Below are 16,241 nucleotides of genomic sequence, written 5' to 3' on the forward strand. Positions count from 1 at the left end.
TTTCAGAACTCAGACAGTATATGTGAAACAAGCACCAATGTTCACTATACTTCCAGAGGACATCAAAATTACTTTGTTCTCGCTAGATCGAGCCAAGCTGTTTTTGCGTGTTATTCACTGAATAGTTGTGCTGAAAAGTTTTAGGGGTGGAAGAAGAACTAGCACAACATGAAGGACGTTTTACAGCCGTGAAACACTGTAGCATTTAGTTCCTCCATAACTTCTCTGTGACAAACATACACATAATCTTTATTATTTAAAAAAAATTGGTTTGAATGACATTTACGAAATTAATAAATCTTTTAGTTAAAAACAGACAGGACAAAGAATAACGACAGATTATTTTCCTGAGACGTTTGCAACAGCATATAGGACACTAGTCACACAGAAGCAGTCACAGTTCTTTATAACCTCGTTTATAATGCGCAGGTATGGGATAGGAAGATTTTACAAGTTAACATTCACACATTACCCATGCAAATACTAACGAAATATGTCATATAAGCAAATATCTTACTGCTTTCATTAGGCATTTCTGCTTTATGGCATTCTTATATTCTTTAATTTTCGTGAGCTACTATGAGGGCCTACATAAACAACACCACTTTGACTTATTTCTATATAATGTTGATTTTAGACAACAGAGTTATTCGAATGCATCCGTGGCTTTACTACCGACATGACAGATTCAAGACCATTGTTTTCGCATTGTATGTTTGCTCTGCTATTTCCCTCAGATAAACGTATTATAATAAGTGAATTTGTTCATGAAAATTTGTCCTTATTGACACCAGCTCCGAGAGCAGTGCTCCGGTTTGTGGACGTGACGTGGGTCGTGTTTTGGCGCAGTATAGTTTGCTCGGTACGCATCTGCTGCTCCCTTTATGCCCACGTGTGTTGTTCTGTCCGTATGTGCATTGAAAAGATTACGCTCCGGCTGGAACAGTGGCTTGTGCTTTACGTTCATGCACCCTGACTCATTTGTTTTGCTCCAGGCAGCTGTAATTTCAGAGATTTTTTTTTTTTTTCGTCGCGATTGTCTTAGCCCGGTGGTGCCTAGTATCCGAGAACAAGACAGCTAACGTGTGACCTGTTGTTTTGGGTTTTGGAGCCCTGTTTGGGCAACCTAGTTATCACGCACACAAATGTATTGCTGCCGAGTGAGGTTAGTCCTAATCTTGTGGAACTGAGCTTTCAGTGACCGGCTTGTCTGCAAATTAATTAACTTAACCTTTGTGGTGTGTTGTTTTTTTTTTTTTTTTTTTTTTTTTGCTTTCAATGGTGAATTTCTTGTCATTCATTTGTGTATGTTTCGCCGTTAATGATAACTGTGAGTAAGATAGCAAAGTCTTGAAGGACTTGCGTATCGTGACTGTATTTTTGGCAACTGTTTAATTTGATTTCTTGTTTATCGGTCTGGTGAAAACTTATGCCAAGTTTACTAATTTCCGCCTGTGGTCCGGAAGTTGGTTTGAAGGTAAATCCGTTCGTAAATCTTTACTGGACCTAACTGTTAACTGATCTTGCTTTGAACTAATGCCATTATTAAATCGTTTCTTGTGTGCTATAAATTGTATTACCACAGACAAGGAGACAGGGCACATTCTGCGGTCGAGGGGTAGGCACGGTCGCTGCTTTGCGCGTGGCGTCTTGTCGCTCGCTACCATTTCCCGCGTTAGTACGGGCGGCGTGAGATTTGTTTGCTCGCGGTTGTATGGCCGCTAGTCAGCTGTGCCTGCTCCCGCTTCAGGGTGTGCCGTGTTTCGTAAGGCGTACGCCGACTTTCAGTCACTGTTACTCCTGTGTTGCTGTCGGTCGCTTACCGAAACGTTAGTCTGTTTTAGCGCGGTGGCCACTGGGCCGTGACGATGTCGGATGATGACCAGCGTTGGGGCGGTCGTCCGCTCTGAGTGGCTTCGGTCGCTTGGACTTGGCAGTTACCTTCTGGTTTAACAGATCAAACTTGTTTATTTGCTGTAAATTCCTAAGTAGTTTGGGAGAAAAGTTGTAACTCAGCTTTTCATGATTTTACACAATTCAAGCATTTTGGTAAGGCATTTTCCTATCTATGTTTTATTTAAATGAGAATTCTTTATGGGGGTTATTCACCTGTTGAAGCTTAACATAAAATTTGTAACTTAGCTTTCATGATTTTACTTAATTTGAGCATTCTTGTAAAGTAGTCCTTTATCTACGTTTTATTGATTGGTAATTCTTTATTGGGGTTGTTCCCTGGTTGAAGGTTAACATATGGTTGTAACCAAGTTTATGTCCTTGCTTAATTGAGATTTTTTAAGAGCCTTTATTGCTGGAAGATCATTAAAGCTTGGGTGCTTGTAATTGTGAATACTGTTGTCTGTCTATGTTGTGGGCTACCCTTCCACTTCCACAGCCAAGCTGTCCTAACTACCAGTACAACGTTATTTTCTGTTTTCTATTGCTGACGATGCTTTCAATTCTCTCTCTCTCTCTCTCTCTCTCTCTCTCTCTCTCTCTCTCTAGTCACCTAACGTTACCGCTGGATATATTTCGTAAACCACATCAAATACTGACGAATCGATTCCGAACGTGAGGAGAGGGGCTAGTGTAATTGGTTAATACAAACCATACAAAAATGCACGGAAGTGTGTTTTTTAACACAAACCTACGTTTTTTAAAAATGGAACCCCGTATGTTTTGTTAGCACATCTGAACATATAAACAAATACATAATCAGTGCCGTTTGTTGCATTGTAAAATGTTAATTACATCCGGAGATATTGTAAACTAAAGTTGACGCTTGAGTACCACTCCTCCGCTGTTCGATCGTGTGTATGGGAGAGCACCGAATTACGTAGGGATCTAAAGGGAACGGTGATGGACCTTGGGTACAGAAGAGACTGGAACAGCACATTAAGTCCACATGCTAACACCTTTTTATTGGTCTTTTTCACTGACGCACATGTACATTACCATGAGGGGTGAGGTACACGTTCGACGGGCGTTTCATAGGACGTGGGAGGACGCATAAATTTGCCAGCCCGTTCTCCTGATCTTACACCTCTGGACTTCTTTCTTCGGGGTACGTTAAAGGAGAATGTGTACCGTGATGTGCCTACAACCCCAGAGGATATGAAACAACGTATTGTGGCAGCCTGCGGCGACGTTACACCAGATGTACTGCGGCGTGTACGACATTCATTACGCCAGAGATTGCAATTGTGTGCAGCAAATGATGGCCACCACATTGAAGATCTATTGGCCTGACATGTCGGGACACACTCTATTCCACTCCGTAATTGAAAACGGAAACCACGTGTGTACGTGTACCTCACCCCTCATGGTAATGTACATGTGCGTCAGTGAAAAAGACCAACAAAAAGGTGTTAGCATGTGGACGTAATGTGCTGTTCCAATCTCTTCTGTACCTAAGGTCCATCACCGTTCCCTTTGGATCCCTACGTAATTCGGTACTCTCCCATACACACGATCGAACAGCGGAGGAGTGGTACTCAAGCGTCAACTTTAGGTCACAATATCTCCGGACGTAATTAACATTTTACAATGCAACAAACGGCACTGATTACGTATTTGTTTATATGTTCAGATGTGCTAACAAAACTAACGGGGTTCCATTTAAAAAAACGTAGGTTTGTGTTAAAAAACACACTTCCGTGCATTTTTGTATGGTTTGTATTAACCAATTACACTAGCCCCTCTCCTCACGTTCGGTCTGTGGAATCGATTGGTCAGTATTTGATGTGGTTTACGAAATATATCCAGCGGTAACGTTAGGTGACTCACCCTATATATATATATATATATATATATATATATATTATTATTAAAGTATATATATATATATATATATATATACTTTAATAATGTACATCCATATTATACACTCCTGGAAATGGAAAAAAGAACACTTTGACACCGGTGTGTCAGACCCACCATACTTGCTCCGGACACTGCGAGAGGGCTGTACAAGCAATGATCACACGCACGGCACAGCGGACATACCAGGAACCGCGGTGTTGGCCGTCGAATGGCGCTAGCTGCGCAGCATTTGTGGACCGCCGCCGTCAGTGTCAGCCAGTTTGCCGTGGCATACGAGCTCCATCGCAGTCCTTAACACTGGTAGCATGCCGCGACAGCGTGGACGTGAACCGTATGTGCAGTTGACGGACTTTGAGCGAGGGCGTATAGTGGGCATGCGGGAGGCCGGGTGGACGTACCGCCGAATTGCTCAACACGTGGGGCGTGAGGTCTCCACAGTACATCGATGTTGTCGCCAGTGGTCGGCGGAAGGTGCACGTGCCCGTCGACCTGGGACCGGACCGCAGCGACGCACGGATGCACGCCAAGACCGTAGGATCCTACGCAGTGCCGTAGGGGACCGCACCGCCACTTCCCAGCAAATTAGGGACACTGTTGCTCCTGGGGTATCGGCGAGGACCATTCGCAACCGTCTCCATGAAGCTGGGCTACGGTCCCGCACACCGTTAGGCCGTCTTCCGCTCACGCCCCAACATCGTGCAGCCCGCCTCCAGTGGTGTCGCGACAGGCGTGAATGGAGGGACGAATGGAGACGTGTCGTCTTCAGCGATGAGAGTCGCTTCTGCCTTGGTGCCAATGATGGTCGTATGCGTGTTTGGCGCCGTGCAGGTGAGCGCCACAATCAGGACTGCATACGACCGAGGCACACAGGGCCAACACCCGGCATCATGGTGTGGGGAGCGATCTCCTACACTGGCCGTACACCACTGGTGATCGTCGAGGGGACACTGAATAGTGCACGGTACATCCAAACCGTCATCGAACCCATCGTTCTACCATTCCTAGACCGGCAAGGGAACTTGCTGTTCCAACAGGACAATGCACATCCGCATGTATCCCGTGCCACCCAACGTGCTCTACAAGGTGTAAGTCAACTACCCTGGCCAGCAAGATCTCCGGATCTGTCCCCCATTGAGCATGTTTGGGACTGGATGAAGCGTCGTCTCACGCGGTCTGCACGTCCAGCACGAACGCTGGTCCAACTGAGGCGCCAGGTGGAAATGGCATGGCAAGCCGTTCCACAGGACTACATTCAGCATCTCTACGATCGTCTCCATGGAAGAATAGCAGCCTGCATTGCTGCGAAAGGTGGATATACACAGTACTAGTGCCGACATTGTGCATGCTCTGTTGCCTGTACTTTGTGCCTGTGGTTCTGTCAGTGTGATCATGTGATGTATCTGACCCCAGGAATGTGTCAATAAAGTTTCCCCTTCCTGGGACAATGAATTCATGGTGTTCTTATTTCAATTTCCAGGAGTGTATTACTATACAGAAAAACTTCAATTTCTTATCATTATGAATTTCATTACAGTCTAACATGTTTTGGACTGTGACGACAACAACTTTGATGTAGCTTCCAGTTTGTGGAACTGGGGGTTGTTTAGGGGAGGGCCTCACACTATGGACAGAAACCCTAGGGCTAAGGGCACGTCGGCAGAACGGCGGCAGCGTCCCGAGCTGCACCGCTGCCTGGCGCCCCACCACGCGCCTTCTTGCCGGCACGCCGCTACAGTTGCACAATCCTGCACACGGGTTCGGTCAGTGTTTTTCGGAATGGCGCCTCGCCGCAAAATTACGTACGTACACGCAGTGGCGGTGGATTGTAACGTATACCGCGCGTGGTGCGAGTATTACGAACGGTATCTGTTGAAGACTCGGAATATATTCACAGAATTCGTCCGGGTACAGCTCTGCACTCGGCTGCTGTCTGCCGTGTGTGTGTGTGTGTGTGTGTGTCTGTCTCCACGCCGGGCGGCTGCAGACGGCTGCCCCTGTCCCCGGCACGCAGGTCGCCGGGACACGCTGCGCTCGCGCGACTGGCTGGCTCGTTCGCACTGGAGCGGACCGCGTCCTTTCTTCCCGGCCGCCGGCCGCATTCCAGCACGGCCTGCCCCGCTCCAGCGCGGCTGCTGCTTGCGCTCGCTTCCAGGAACCGCGTGCGCGCCTTACCGGCCCGGCTCGCTTCCTGTCAACGAACCCGCGCCCGCCGGGACGGAATACCGCGCGGCCGCGTCGCCGGCATCGTCTGCACGACGCGTTTACGTACACTACACAATTTTTCACACAGGAAGGATGCACCGAAAGAAATGCACTGTCGAAATTTTACCTGCTAAGGCGCACTGCAAGTTTCTTTTTTTTTATGTCAGATTGTTCATTTTTGCCGCACGACGATCCGCTTATAACAGCAGTCGGTAGAGCCGTTTCGGTCGTGCACGCGAGTAGGCGAATAAGAAGACGCAAACGTGGCGAGAGGTCGCTATGTCACGGAGTGACAGGTTCAGCGTGCACTCACGCGAATTTCAACCGCTTGAAGTATGTTAGCGGCAAGAAACAATCAATGCCTTCTCTGCGCCATAACAATGCAGATACTATAAAAGACAGTGCTGCCAAAGCAGAGATACTAAACACAGCCTTCCGAAATGCCTTCACAAAAGAAGACGAAGTAAATATTGAACTCGAATCAAGAACAGGTGCCAACATGAGTAACGTAGAAGTAAATATCCTCGGAGTAGTGAAGCAACTCAAATCACTTAACAAAAGCAAGTCTTCTGGTCCAGACTGTATACCAATTAGGTTCCTTTCGGAGTATGCTCAGGCATTAGTTCCATACTTAACAATCACATACAACCGTTCGCTCCACGAAAGATCCGTACCCGAAGACTGGAAAGTTACTCAGGTCACTCCAATATTCAAGAAAGGTAATAAGAGTAATCCACTAAATTACAGGCCCATATCGTTAACGTCGATATGCAGCACGATTTTAGAACATATATTGTGTCCGAACATCATGAATTACCTCGAAGGAAACGGTCTATTCACAGTCAACATGGCTTTAGAAAACATCGTTCCTGTGAAACACAACTAGCTCTTTATTCACATGAAGTGTTGAGTGCTATTGACAAGGGATTTCAGATCGATTCCGTACTCCCGGATTTCCGGGAGGCTTTTGACACTGTACCACATAAGCGGCTGGTAGTGAAATTGCGTGCTTATGGAATATCGTCTCAGTTATGTGACTGGATTTGCGATTTCCTGTCACAGAGGTCACAGTTAGTAGTAATTGACAGAAAGTCATAGAGTAAAACAGAAGTGATTTCAGGCGTTCCCCAAGGTAGTGTTATAGGCCCTTTGCTGTTCCTTATCTATATAAACGATTTGGAAGACAATCTGAGCAGCCGTCTTCGGTTGTTTACAGATGACGCTGTCGTTTATCGACTAATAAAGTAATCAGAAGATCAAAACAAACTGCAAAACGATTTAGAAAAAATATCTGAATGGTGCGAAAAGTGGCAGCCGACCCTAAATAACAAAAAATCTGAGGTCATCCACATGAATGCGAAAAGGAACTCGTTAAACTTCGGTTACACGATCAATCAGTCTAATCTAAAAGCCATAAATTCAACTAAATACCTAGGTATTACAATTACGAACAACTTAGTGACCCGCATTTATTTTCAAAGATTATTCTTAAGAATTTATTTTATTTACTAGCGATTCATCAAGGACATTAACACATTTAATCACACTATGTAAGCATGGAAGTAGTTGTCAGAGAGTAACTGATGAAGTCATAACCAAATTCCTTTTAACATATGGGAATTTTATTCACTTTAATAGTGCCTGAAAGCATTTTTTAAAAGAAACATTTAAAATTATAGTCCGAAAGTACCCTCTAAATATCAAAGTTACAATTTATTCAGAGGTAGAAAGAAACAAGTTTTGACCGTACGAGCTTTCGGGCAGAGAACCTTGCCGCTCTCTTTTGACACCGCCGTAGTTACGACTGCTCACAACAGCCTCTGAAAGACTACACTGGTGCAAATCTGCAACACACCAGATAACTTTAAACTAAGAGTTTTAACAATAAAAGCCCATGAAATGCAATCTTCTATAAAATTCTACAAGGTTGGCCAAACAATAGTTAAGATGCTCTACAGTACACAGATACCGCCTCTCAAGATCATAGGCAATAATATCAAAGTTTCCAAAGATCAAAACATATTTCAGGTATTAGGCCGTTACACTCCAAGTAATAAATTCGTTAACACACCAAATCCGACAAACATGACAGTCGTCAACAGAAACCAAAACATTGCTTTAAAACAAGCGTTCTGTGCATAGTGTTGTGGAATGGCGAAAACCGCAAATTGGCGTTCATAAGAAGAAGAACAACACCAAAAATGCAACAGGAGCTTAATATGTAGGAAATTGTCCACGCAACCTGCCACTGATGATGCCTTGCAGAAAATAAAGGCGAAACGCGTATGGCAATAAAATTGTGTTTTATTCAGTTGCTGTCAGACGGTCCATAAGTAAAAATTATTAATACACCGTAATAAAAAATTTAGTTAGAAATAAAGATCAGTTTAAAAGGAGCCTGAAAGACTTACTAGTGGCCAACTCCTTCTACTCTATTGACGAAATCTTTAATAGAAACAAATGATGTATATATTCATACTATTAGTATTGTTATTTCAGCTTAAAAAAATTGACATGTTCCACATCCACGAGGATCTCCTCAGCACGGATCTATGGAACGAAAAACTAATCTAATCTGCGTGAAGCCGTGGGTTTTACGACGACACGATAAAAGCATTCAACAAAACTTGTTACGTGAGCTTATAGTGGAAGACGTCAAGTCATACATCAATTACTTAAGAATGGATGATCATACATTTCTGTATGTGCTCAGTGAAGTGTATCCTCATATCACAAAGCACAATATTCACTTAAGAACTGCTACATCTGCAGAAGACAGGCTCACTGTAACACTCCGATTCCTTGCTACAGGAGAGGGTTATGTTACGTTATGTTATATTAGGTTAGGTCAGGTCAGGTAAGGTCTCCAATCTTCTTAATCTGTTTTTGTATTCAGGGCGCCTCACGTTGTAAAGCGCCTCATCAGCTTCATACATCTCTATTAATTTTGTAGTTGTCGGCACACACCAACTGTATTTACCGGCAATGTTTATGAAAACACTACAGACGACAGAACGCTGCAGCGATGCTAGCGCTCCATGTGGTAACATGTCACATTGCAGTGGACAGAAGACAAGCGACTTCTTTGATCAAATCTACAGCGAGGCCCTAGATTTGATCAAATATTGGACGACATTTGACTAAGCTCCTATTACACCATCAAATATCTTTGACAAAGATTTTTGACAAAGATTTTTGACAAAGATATTTGACAAAGAAATTTGATAGTATAATACCGGCCTAAACTTGTATGCGTAGCGCGATTGTCTTGGCGTTAGACGATTTGGAAGCTTCACGCGGGACACGTTATCTTTGTGCGAGGAAATAAGTAGCTCGCACTAGCGATACGAAATGGCATCAAGAAGAGATGTTGGGTGCACGACATTAATAGCAAGAGAGAAATCTTAGGAGAATACCATCGTCTGTGTATTGATCTAGAGTCTGACGAAGATAGGTTCTTCAAATATTTTCGTATGTCGCGAGAATGTTTCGAGGAACTGCGTCGCCTGATAAAAAGGTAGCACCGAGAAGTGCACAACGAACTGGAGAAAACCAATTGATACAAGGCACAGACTAGCCGTTTGTCTGAGATAAGATTTACCATTTGTGGCCCTTTGTGCTTCAAACAGAAGTCATATAATTTATTCCATTTCAGTTTTGCTGTTTCATATGAAAGGTTCGGCGGAAGAAAGTGCTATCCCACAACGTAGTTACGAGTGGAGTGGTTCAAATGGCTCTGAGCACTATGGGACTTATGGTCATCAGTCCCCTAGAACTTAGAACTACTTAAACCTAACAAACCTAAGGACTGCACACAACACCCAGCCATCACGAGGCAGAGAAAATCCCTGACCCCGCCGGGAACCGAACCCGGGAACCCGGGCGTGGGAAGCGAGAACGCTACCGCACGACCACGAGATGCGGGCTACGAGTGGAGTGATAAACTTATGTGTAGTGTTTACGAATACAGCATACGATAGTAACATCTAGTTCCGTGTGTCCCGCTAGAGAGAACTTTCTAGTTAATAGATTGTTTTGTTTCATTGTATTCATAACACTGTCATTGAATTTAAAGAAACATATCTTTGGTCATTAACTTATCTATTCGTTCTATACGCATAATTTATTTTAATCTTTTCCAGATAATTGACTACAGGCGACATTCACCAGACCATAGCTTTTTCTTTTCGGTTAGGATGTTCAACAGTCTAAGAAATTGTGAAACAAGTGTACCAGGCAATATGGACTGTTCTACAACCCAAGTATTTACCTACTCCTGCAACAGAGATGTTGAAGAAATCTGAAGAAGGTTTTCTAGAACTTTGGGGGTTTCCCAACTGCCATGGAAGCATATACGGAAAGCATATCAGGTTAAAATGCCCGAAGGATAGTGGATCCCAGTTCTTCTGTTATAAACAATTCTTTTCGGTGGTTCTCCTGACGATCGTTGATCCATACTACGAGTTTACAATAGTTAATATTGGAAATTATGGACGTCACAGTGATAACACTATTTCTGAGAATTCAGCTTTCTGTCAAGAGTATATCGAGGGCAAAAGTATTCTACCTCCAAACCAGGATCGCGTGTATCATACAAAAAGTTGTCCTGTCTCACCTCCTCTATAAGTCTTTGTGTGCCCACGATGCGTGCACTACGAGCTGCAAGACAAAAACCGCCTCATGCCGCTGCCTCCAGTGTGACCGCAGAGCGGTTGAGTGCGCCAACAGAGGCAAGCAGCCGCTCCCGCTTGCGGCGAATCTGTAACCTGTGACAACCCGGCGGCGGCCGGAGCGGCAGGCCGTATGCCGGTGCGTCAGAGCCGCACTCTTGTGTGACCGCCGCCGTACAGGAACGAGCGATTCAACAGTGCGGCCTGCCAGCTGCGGTTCAAGGCCACAGGCCGGACGGCCAGCCCGCATTCTGTCTGGCCAGGCCTTTAGGCTTTCCGTGATTTCCCTAAATCGCGTAAGGCAAATGCCGGGATGGATCCTTCGAAAGGACACGGCCGCATTCTGTCTCCGTCCTTCCCTAATCCGAGCTCGTGCTGCGTCTCTAACGACCTCGTTCTCAGCGGGACTTTCAACACTAACCTCCTCCTCTTCCTCCGTTAAGGCAAAGTGACGATCACACATGTGGATGCAAATTCCTCGTCCCACTCTTCCGACGTGAAAGCGTGAGCGCGGAGAGGAGGAGAGTCCACATGTGAAGCGGCAGCCAGGGCCGCGGCGGCACCTTACAAGGCGTGCAGGCCCGCTGCCACACGGCGAGGTCACACCGGCGGCCACTTGCGAAATGTAAACACCGCGCCTCGCCGCGCAGCGCCACGCTGGAGCTGGAGCTGGAGCTGGAGCGATGCCAGCGAGTGAATCACGGGTCTAGCTGTCCGCCGCGTCCCCCTGCTCTGTGACGACCCAACTGCCCGCACTCGGCCCTTCCCGGTGCCGTAAGCTGGGTTTACACTAGCAACTCGCTTGCAGAAGTTACTGCTGCAAGTTACTGCGAGCCGCTTCCAGCTTTATTTACACAGCAGCGCAAGAATTAAGCAAGATTCTTCCGCAAGTTCTTTGGCAAGAAACTTGCGTCAACAACTTGCTGATACTGTCTACATATGCTTTCAGTACCACTACGAGTGTCAGCCGAAGTATACAATGACAAGTAGGCGGGTGGGATATGCTGCACCTCTTGTAATTGTAATGAAAAAAGTGAAAAAGAAAAACAGATGTATTTGGGTTGTTGTTGTTGTTGTGGTCTTCAATCCTGAGACTGGTTTTATGCAGCTCTCCATGCTACTCTATCCTGTGCAAGCTTCTTCATCTCCCAGTACCTACTGCAGCCTACATCCCTCTGAATCTGCTTAGTGTATTCATCTCTTGGTCCCCCTCTACGATTTTTACCCTCCACGCTGCCTTCCAATGCTAAATTGCTGATCCCTTGATGCCTCACAACATGTCCTACCAATCGATCCCTTCTTCTAATCAAATTGTGTCACAAATTTTTCCTCTCCCCAATCGTATTCAATACCTCCTCATTAGTTACGTGATCTACCCATCTAATCTTCAGCATTCTTCTGTAGCACCACATTTCGAAAGCTTCGATTCTCGTCCTTTCCAAACTATTTATCGTCCACATTTCACTTTCATACATGGCTACACTCCATACAAATACTTTCCGAAACAACTTCCTGACACTTAAATCTATACTCGATGTTAACAAATTTCTCTTCTTCAGAAACGCTTTCCTTGCCATTGCCAGTCTACATTTTATATCCTCTCTACTTCGACCATCATCAGTTATTTTGCTCCCCAAATAGCAAAACTCCTTTACTACTCTAAGTGTCTAATTTCCTAATCTAATTCCCTCAGCATCACCCGACTTAATTCGACTACATTCCATTATCCTCGTTTTCCTTTTGTTGATGTTCATCTTATATCCTCCTTTCAAGACGCCGTTCAACTGCTCTTCCAAGTATTTTGCTGTCTCTGACAGAATTACAATGTCATCGGCGACTCGAGGTTTTTATTTCTTCTCCATGGAGTTTAATACCTACTCCGAATTTTTCTTTTGTTTCCTTCAGTGCTTGCTCAATATACAGATTGAATAACATCGGGGAGAGGCTACAACCTTGTCCCACTCCCTTCCCAACCACTGCTTCCCTTTTATGCCCCTCAACTCTTATAACTGCCATTTGGTTTCTGTACAAATTGTAAATAGCCATTCGTTCCCTGTATTTTACCCCAGCCACCTTTAGAATTTGAAAGAGAGTATGCCAGTCAACATTGTCAAAAGCCTTCTCTAAGTCTACAAATGCTAGGAACGTAGGTTTGCCTTTCCTTAATCTAGCTTCCAAGATAAGTCGTAGGGTCAGTATTGCCTCACGTGTTCCAATATTTCTGCGGAATCCAAACTGATCTTCCCCGAGGTCGGCTTCTACTAGTTTTTCCATTCGTCTGTAAAGAATTCGTGTTAGTATTTGGCAGCCGTCACTTATTAAACTGATAGTTCGGTAATTTTCACATCTGTCAACACCTGCTTTCTTTGGGATTGGAATTATTATATTCTTCTTGAAGTCTGAGGGTATTTCGCCTGTCGTATTTGGGTTAGAGAGTGGATAATGAGAAGATCGCAGAATGGTGTCTATAATAACCTTTTGCAAGAACTTGTATCGAGAGCATGGATACTTTTGAAAACATTTGCAGAATGTCTTCAAATGATCTGGAGTGTTTGTTGACGTTAATAGCGCCCCTCATATCAAACCGAGACACAAACTTCCGTAGTGCTATTTCAGCAAAGGAACGTTTGCTAGTCACTCTACGATTTATAGCTACAGGTGAGCTACGATTAAAATAGACCTTTTCATTTATTTATGTGAAACATACAACCAAAAAAAGTTTTCTTTGTAGGAGATTCATACAAGTCCCTAATGTACTTGTTTCATATTCCCGTCATCACGATTTCTTTGATCGTACCCGATGTATGTAGAGCCATTTTTGACGTCTTGAAAAGGGAAAATTATTTGAAGGTATGTGAAAACACAACAATGAAATTAAATTTTTATTGAAATAAACTGCATTTTACAGAATGATATGCTTATAAAAATGATTTTTTAATGCTCATAAAATGGAAAGTCACAAGCTAATTAAATAGAACATGTAATAATTACACATCGTCTTTTTCTAGACTCCTAAAAAGTGGTTCAAATGGCTCTGAGCACTATGGGACTTAACATCTGTGGTCATCAGTCCCCTACAACTTAGAACTACTTAAACCTAATTAACCTAAGGACATGACACACATCCATGCCCAAGGCAGGATTCGAACCTGCGACCGTAGCAGTCGCGCGGTTCCGGACTGAGCGCCTAGAACCGCTCGGTCACCGTGGCCGGCAGACTCCTAAAACTACAAGCGAGTGGATGCAGGTGGCAAAGGGGTTGTGTCTTCAAGTTATGCTACTTTTTCTGTGTACTTGTTTCACAGATGTGTCGAATATCGACGAGATTTCATTTAATCCGCTCATCTTCTTCACTCCATCCTTAAAAGTCCCGGTTATGCACGTTCCATATTTCGGGGTAGCTCTCCACGGCTTCAATAAAATGTTCTGTATCCTGCTCCATCCATTCCCGTTTCCCCTCCATTTATGAAATTTGTTTGCATATAAAACGTAAGATGGTGGTATAAAATTACGTCACCACATTAAGTAAAATGTTAAGTATGAGTGTTCAAAAATGGGTCAAATGGCTCTGAGCACTATGGGACTCAACTGCTGTAGTCATAAGTCCCCTAGAACTTAGAACTACGTAAACCTAACTAACCTAAGGACATCACACACATCCATGCCCGAGGCAGGATTCGAACCTGCGACCGTAGTGGTCGTGCGGTTCCAGACTGTAGCGCCTTTAACCGCTCGGCCGGCAAATATGAGTGTTATGCAGACGACATACTTACTGTAACTTGCGCTTCCTACTTGCAGGAAAGAGAAATAAATCCCAAAAGCTGCAAGTTACTTGCAGATACTTCTTGCGTGGTGTTCACACTGGAAGCGGAAAACGTGCAGCAAGTCACTTCCACAATAAATTGCTACAGTCGCAAGTCGACTTGGCGATATGTTTACACTCTCAAATCGCGCGGCAAGTTCCTCCGCGCAAGTAAACTGCTGCAATAACTTGCTGGTGTACGACGTGCGAACTTCAAATCCAGTGAAATGATAATTAAATGGACACCCTAGCTGCAAACAGGTGTTGATGTGCTTCTTTGGGGACATGTTGAAAATGTGTGCCCCGACCGGGACTCGAACCCGGGATCTCCTGCTTACATGGCAGACGCTCTATCCGTCTGAGCCACCGCGGGCACAGAGGATAGTGCGTCTTCAAATCCGCCCACAGGCGCGCCTCTTGAGGTCAGTGGCGACGACAGAAGGGTGCCGGTTCGATGCCCGGCGATATGCCACGCGACACGCACGCAGGTATCACTTAACTCTCACCCTAGTGACGGGAAGCGTCGGGAACTTTGTTTACCTACGGAGGTAGCAGTCGAAGTACCTGGAGCTTTTCGTCGACGGTAACGTGACCGGGGAGGCGCACATACGAGTAAGACTGCGAGACGGGCGTCGACACGAACAGAACCACGACGTGACGTGGATGTAGCTTCAACACCGGCAGAGCACTAAAATTTTGGTGTGCAAACGTTCAACAACTGATGACGGGAGTGGTTTTTACGGATATGCTCCTGACAGTTACCGCAACATAATTAATAAACGCCAACATAAGGCGCCGAAAGCTTGTGTGGCAGCAACGCGCTCGACTCCTACCTAGGTACTCTCGGTTGAAGTACACAAACCTCCTACCTGTCTACGCCCGGGAGTACAAATGGGTGGGGTACCTTTAAACTGACTTCTCGCTTCGTGACAGTGCTCCCTGTCCACACCACGTACCTGGTAATACCGCGGCGGTCGTATTGTCCTGCTCCACACTGCTGTTGGCTTGCCTGAACTTATCTATCGAAATATACAGGCGGGTTTAGGGGAGCCACTCAACGTTAAAACACAACACTGGTATGGACAACTATATTCTGAGACGATAAGAAATCACAGGTTGCACTGTTTACACTCTAAGTCGTAACTGTTTATCCCAATTAACAATCTTGATGATTATCTGTCCACAATATCACTTGGACGAGCGTACGCGTAACCAAACACGGCGCAGATGATTGTTGATGATGCGAAAGCCGAATAATCGAACGAAAGTTCTTACGCTCCCCACGCATACACAGATTTCTTTTCGTACCAGTCCTCCTCGACACTAGTAATGATATAACACTGTTCGTAAAGTTAATTTTTCAGTTCTCAGTTCTCACTTGTACGAGCGTGCGCGTAACCGTCGCGGCGCGGCTGATTGTTGATGATGCGGAACGCTGTAAGGGGTCCGTAGGCCCTAACTATAAGTTTGCACTCGGCACAGGTCGATAGGGCAAACAATCGATTGTGTCGTGTTGCGAGAGCGAGTGTGAGTTGAGGCAGTCCCATGTTGAGGGCCGAGCTGTGTGGAGGCCTGTTGCTATAATGCAAGGCTTTACCGACAAAGGGAGTGGCCATCGCCACGGTTTAACCCCTTTGTGCTAGAATAATACTGGGAAAGTGAAGAAGTATAATTACGAGAGTGATCAGTGATATTTCAGTACCGATATTTTGGTTTCGCGTCTACCGCGCAGGCATCATTTTGGATTG

At 45.0% G+C, this 16,241-nt stretch overlaps 1 non-coding gene across 1 annotated transcript; it reads right to left on the reverse strand.

The window, feature by feature from the left end:
• Positions 1–14,792: 14,792 nt before the first annotated feature.
• On the reverse strand, positions 14,793–14,867 carry Trnat-ugu (transfer RNA threonine (anticodon UGU)). The gene has a single exon. It is a non-coding gene; the product is annotated as a tRNA-Thr (tRNA).
• Between the last annotated feature and the right edge of the window lie 1,374 nt (positions 14,868–16,241).

This window comes from Schistocerca cancellata, chromosome 8 (assembly GCF_023864275.1).
Source record: "Schistocerca cancellata isolate TAMUIC-IGC-003103 chromosome 8, iqSchCanc2.1, whole genome shotgun sequence".
NCBI classification, from domain to species: Eukaryota; Metazoa; Arthropoda; class Insecta; order Orthoptera; family Acrididae; genus Schistocerca; species Schistocerca cancellata.